Source organism: Olea europaea, unplaced genomic scaffold, assembly GCF_002742605.1.
Source record: "Olea europaea var. sylvestris unplaced genomic scaffold, O_europaea_v1 scaffold65, whole genome shotgun sequence".
In the NCBI taxonomy this organism is placed as follows: domain Eukaryota; kingdom Viridiplantae; phylum Streptophyta; class Magnoliopsida; order Lamiales; family Oleaceae; genus Olea; species Olea europaea.
Window position 1 is genome coordinate 693,138 of NW_019264872.1, and position 6,779 is coordinate 699,916.

Sequence of the window (6,779 nt, forward strand, 5' to 3'; positions counted from 1 at the left end):
TTAAATCTAGGGTTTGATGTAACCTATTTGAGACATGATTCAATTTCTTTATAGTATTTCTATTTAATTTTCCAGAATTGAATTTATATCGTTCTTGCTTAATGCTTTCTTTTGCCTGATCACCAATTGAATGAATTGATGTTCTAAATTTGACGCTCGAGAGAGGGAAATTTAGGCGTGATCTAAGAACAATATAACCTAGGTTTGTAGATTTCGAGAGAAAGTACGAATCTTTGAGGGTAAAACAAGAACCAAGTACGTGATAATCTTTATATATTTAATTCGGAATAGAGATATTGGGGTTAAAATATAGAGATATGTTCTATTTGACGCTCGAGAGGGGGAAATAGAATTAATTTAGGATTCTTGCCTATGAATTTGGGAAATATTTGATAGAAATATCTATAGGGATTGAGAATTATGTCGAGAATATGGTGAAATCACTCCCTAGACATTACGTAAAATTGAGTTAATCTTTAGAAATTGCCTCACTTTTATTGCACTATTTAATTCATTGACGTTAATTTAGTATTCAAATATTAATTTAACACTCGATTGTCTAGATAAAGTAAACGCGGACACAATTATAGTACTCAGTGGAAGTCGAATATCAATCCCTGTGGGTTCGACACTTTTTAATTCTTTAATATACTACAAAACTTGACACCGTGCGCTTGCGATAAAAATCACGTTATATAAAACGCGTGGCAAGTAACTGGCTGGAGGGTGTGCATTGATTACAGGAAACTGAATAAGGCAACTAGAAAGGACCATTTCCCATTGCCGTTCATAGATCAAATGTTGGACAGATTAGCTGGCTACTCTTACTATTGCTTTTTTGATGGATATTCGGGCTACAACCAGATTGCTATAGCACCAGAAGATCAGGAAAAGAAAACCTTCACCTGTCCATATAGAACTTTTGCTTACAGACGGATGCCATTCGGGTTATGCAATGCACCGGCCACTTTTCAGAGATGCATGATGGCAATCTTTGTAGACATGGTTGAAGACATCATGGAAGTATTTATGGATGACTTCTCGGTGTTTGGTACTTCTTTTGATAAATGCCTTCATAATCTCTCCTTAGTGATGCAACGCTGTAAGGAAAGGAATTTAGTTCTCAACTGGGAAAAGTGCCACTTAATGGTACAAGAAGGTACTGTGCTAGGCCATCATGTTTCGGCGAGGGGATTGGAAGTGGACGAGCAAAAATTGATACAATTGAAAAGCTACCACCACCCACCAATGTCAAAGGCATTCAAAGTTTCTTAGGGCACGCTGGATTCTATAGGAGATTTATCAAAGACTTCTCAAAAGTGGCAAAACCCCTATGTAACCTTTTGGAAAAGGACACAACGTTCCTATTTGATGAAGACTGCTTACAGGCTTTTGAAACCATAAAGGCAAAATTAGTCACTGCCCCAGTGATGGTAGTACCAGATTGGGATCAGCCATTTGAGGTTATGTGTGATGCTAGTGATTACGTAGTAGGGACAGTTTTGGGACAAAGGCATGATAAGATTTTTCGGACAATCCACTATGCCAGCAAAACTCTTAATGGAGCTCAACTAAATTACACAACAACAAAGAAGGAAATGCTAGCAGTAGTGTTTGCATGTGACAAATTTAGATCTTACCTCATTGGCACCAAAGTGATAATTTACACGGACTATGCTGCAATCCGTTATCTCTTTCAAAAGAAGGATGCCGAGCCACACCTAATTTGATGGATACTGCTACTACAGGAATTTGATGTAAAGATTCAGGATAAGAAAAACAGAGAGAATGTCATTGTAGACCATCTCTCACGATTGGAGAATGAAAAGGTGGTGGATGACAATCAAATTCGAGAAACGTTCCCCGACGAGATCTTGCTAGCTGTATCAACAAAGATCCCATGGTATGCTAATTTTGTTAACTATTTAGTGTCTGGAAGATTGCCACCTGACTTGACATTTCATCAAAAGAAGAAATTCCTACATGATGTCAAGTCATTTCTGTGGGATGATCCAATCTTGTTCAAAAGGTATGCTGATAGAATAATTAGGCGGTGTGTCCCTGTGGAAGAAACGCGATCAATCATGCAGCATTGCCATTCCTCACCCTATGGAGGTCATTTCGGTCCTACACGTACTGCTGTAAAGGTATTGCAATCTGGTTTCTATTGGCCAAATTTGTTCAAAGACTGCTATGCTTTTGTGAAGATATGTGACCGTTGTCTATGCACTGGAAACATTTCAAGACATCATGAGCTACCATTAACCAGTATGCTTGAGGTGGAATTATTTGATGTGTGGGTATTGATTTCATGGGTCCATTTCCACCTTCCTTTGGTCAATAGTATATTCTTCTCACAGTAGATTATGTGTCTAAGTGGGTTGAAGCCATTGCCACACCAACAAATGATGCAAAGGTGGTGTTGAAATTTTTACAGAAAAATATCTTCACTCGGTTTGGCACGCCTAGAGCAATCATAAGTGATGGAGGTACACATTTCTGTAACATGCTATTCAATTCTCTTCTAGCTAAGTATGATGTCAAGCACAAGTTGGCATTGGGTTATGATCCACAGTCAAATGGGCAAGCACAGGTGTCTAACAGAGAGATTAAACAAATTCTGGAAAAGACAGTGAATACCAATCAGAAGGACTGGTCTCTCAAACTAGATGATGCTCTTTGGGCATACCGAACAGCATTTAAAACTCCAATTGGAATGTCACCCTACCATCTGGTATTCGGGAAAGCTTGTCATCTACCGGTAGAATTGGAGCATCGAGCTTATTGGGCTGTGAAGAAATTGAATTTAAACATGAAATTGGCCGGTCCACAACACTTGTTGCAGCTTGATGAGTTGGAGGAATTCCGGAACGATGCATATGAAAATGCAAAGATATATAAAGAACGGACAAAGATGTGGCATGACAAGAGAATACTAAGGAGGGATTTCAAGGCAGGAGAACCGGTTCTTCTATTCAATTCTCGCTTGGAACTCTTTCCAGGCAAGCTCAAATCCCTATGGTCAGGACCATTTGTAATCCGCAAGGTGTTCCCTTATGGTGCAGTGGAATTAGTAGGCAAGGATGGGTCTACCTTTCAGGCAAATGGGCAACGCCTCAAACATTACTATGGAGAGGAAAACTGGGATGTGGAGGAAATTACCCTTGATGAACCAACTTGAAACCGCATCCATGTCCAGCTAAAGACGTAAAAGAAGCGCTTATTAGGAGGCAACCCAAGTTCTATCCCTTAAGTTTCTTTTCATTATTTTGACATGTTCTTTTCCTCTTACGCCAATTTGATAAGTTCATTTTTTTTTCTTTATTTTGTAGGTCATGCTCAAAATGGTTGCATCAACACTCTAATCAATATGGGAAAGGAGTAGGTTGGAGGTAAAAAAATAATAATAATAATTTTCAGTAACATTGGCGCCATGGCGCCCCTCTTTCCCCCACACTTGCACACACCAATTCTCTCATACTACCCCACATTTATACGTTTTTCCATCTATAACAACCCATATCTTAGAAGTGAAAGGCTAGTGACTAGTTCATCAAAGAAGGTACATTCCTTTACAATGCAAATTTTTCTTTTTTGTAGTTTAATTTGAACTTCTTTTGGTAATCTTGTTTAGGACTATGTCACAATATCATTTTTCTTTGTTGGGTTGTGTTTTGGGAAAGCTTGTGTGGGCAATGCAAATTTTTCTTTTTTGTAGTTTAATTTGAACTTCTTTTGGTAATCTTGTTTAGGACTATGTCACAATATCATTTTTCTTTGTTGGGTTGTGTTTTGGGAAAGCTTGTGTGGGCCTTTGTTTTATCTTCGAAATGATTTTGTTATATGCCTACCATGTGTTTGTTCTTTTGCCTCTTTGACATTCTTTGCCAATATTGGAATCTATGTTAGAAGACTTTGCAATTTCCTATGGGCTTGAACTTTCCTAACTACTAATCTATTGTCTTGCTCACAAAGTGTTTGATAAATGTCGCCAAAGACGTCTTTTGTACGATTCTTGGGATAATTTTGATGGCTTGCATTCAACTTTGTACTTGTTTATTATAGCCGCCTACCACATGTTCGATACTTTATTTCATTAAGATTTTCATGCCTACTTGGGACATACTTCATTTTCTAAGACAAAATATTTTAATTGATTCAAGTGGACGGTTAACTTCAGTTGATATTGTGAAAGAACACTTACTCCATGCCTCCTAAAAAGAAATCCAAGGCCACTACCTCTTCCTCTACTACTGTGTTTGATCGTCGACGATTCATTAGTTCTGAAGCAGAGGAACGCTATAGACACAGTGTGGGACATCGGGAAGTGCCTAGCTCTTCTCAATCATCTCGTCAGTTACCCCCTACACCATCACCTCCACAACCTTCTGATGCTACAGGGGATGTCCTTTGGCATCTTAAAGCCATAGATTTGCGCATGACCCGATGGCAGGAGGGCATGCAAGTACAAATGAATCATTTACAATCCACCATCTTTGACCAATTTCAATACCAAAACGCTTGCATGGCGGTTATGGCATCTGCACATCCCGAGCTCACCTTCCCTCCACTGCCATCACATTCACTTCATTCCCACCCTCTTGCTCCACCTGATGAAGAGGAAGACAATTGATGTCTTCACTGAGGTATCTCTCTTCCCCTTCTTCCATTTTAACATTGGGGGCAATGTGTAGTTTAAGTTTGGGGGAGTATCTTAAATTGTCTAAAATCTAAAATTGCATTTTTTTATTTAGTTTGTATAATTGTGTGCATCTATAAAAAAACAATAAAAAAAATTTTTTTTAAAAAATTTCGTGTTTTGCATGCTTGTGTGAGTTAAATAGCCTTGCTGGCGATGATGTATAATATTAAAAACATGTATTGGTTCATGGATTATGGATAAGTTATATGTGTGAGTTAGATTTTTGCTTATTCGTGTGAAATGAAAATTATTTTTGCACGTGGGTTGATTGTAGCGTTGTACATGAGTAGGTTGATCCATGTTTATAGGTTAAATAAGAGAACTTAGATGCTAAACCCAAACAACCTTTAAACATTATTATACCCTTAAACCAAATATAGGCTGTTTGGTAGGTTAAGCTATTGCAAGAAAACTTGGAGATAAATGTGAATTCCATGTGTGCTAAATTTTGTGTGGATTATCTAAGACTAATAGGATGAAAATGGGGTAAAAACTTTAAGTTAGAGGTCGATTTTCGAGAATATGTGTTTGATAAGGGGCATTGCACTAATCATTGCATCTATAAAAAAAAAAGATCCCAATGAGGACAACTTTAATAATCTCATTGTGAATCGTCTCTTCGTAGCCTTTATGACTCGAGTAATTAAGCCTGTAAGGGTTTAAAACCTGGTGCCCTAAAGTCGTCTGATTTGGGAGTCATCGGCCTAAAGCTCGTTACAAGGGTCATTTAGAAAGCTTGAGGGAGTGACGTCCACACAAAGGGTGTTTAAAGAATACATATATTAAAAAAATATATATATATATATATCACATCCTTTGATTAAGCCCTGAGCACTTGTTTTAGAGGATTAAACCTTTGAGGAGAGGTTAGTAACTTGGTTGATTCCTAGATATTGAAGCAGTCAAAAATAAGGAGAATCCTCATCTGTTGATAGGTTGAACTGCAATAGTGAAATCTAACCAAACTTGAGCGATGTAAGAAATTAGTACTGAAAAAAAAATCAACTTTAGAATACACCTTGGAAAGAGAAAAGAAAACAAATTTGGGGGTGTGTGAATCCCACGAGCGAGGCAAGGAAATATTTGACTTTTAAGGTCGAAAATTGGGTCAATTTATTATTGTACAGCGTTATGCTTAACTCTCCACACACACACCGTTTGCATTGAATGAGCGAGGATTTGATGCATGCATTATAGTTTTGAAGTACTTCATGAATTTGACGCTGTGTTTTTAATCTTGAGCTATAAATACAAGGTGTCTAACATAAAGTTTCTTTTGAGTGACTTTGTCTGTTTTAGTCGTGCTTGTGTCTTCGTTAATGATTATCTTTAGTTTTTTGTTTGCTCGAAGACAAGCAAAGAACTAAGTTTGGGGGTGTTTGATGAGTATAATTCACTCATTAAACTAGAGCTTCTAAATCACATTTTTTGATGTGTTTTTGGGCATTTTTGAACGTTTTGATGTGTGTGTTCGTGTTGTTTTGCAGTTTGGACAACTCTCGAGAAAATACCACTATTGGGAGCCTGTGATGAGCAAAAAAGGATGATCGATGAAATGGAGCATGAATAAGCAAGTAATGAATAAGATTAGAGTGGAAAATAGGTTTGGAAAACAAAGAGAAGAGAAGCAAAGCAGTGGCATTGGCGCCACGGCGCCGAAAAAGGGGTGTCATGGCGCCCCAAAGAGATGAAATTCCAGCAGAACCTTGGGTGCCACTGCTCCAGACCTGGGCGCCCAATGAAGAAAACAAGGAGCAGAAACTTAGGCGCCACGGCACCAGTTAACATGAGAATCGTGGCTCCATGGCGCCATGCTTGGGTGCCGTGGCGTCAAATTCCAAAACGTTAAAACCTGAATTTTTAATTATCTTTTCGGCCCAAAAATCATACCCTAAGCCTTGAGGACTCTTAGAAAATATAAATAATAAGATGAAGAACAAGAGAAGGGAGTCAGATGGCTGAAGAGGCAAGAAAAAGAGAGGCACCAATTGAGAAAAGATCGACCCGATTTTGGAGAAGAAGAAGAGAGAAAACTGAGAAATCAAGCAACAAGATTGAGAAATAGAGCAGCAACTTG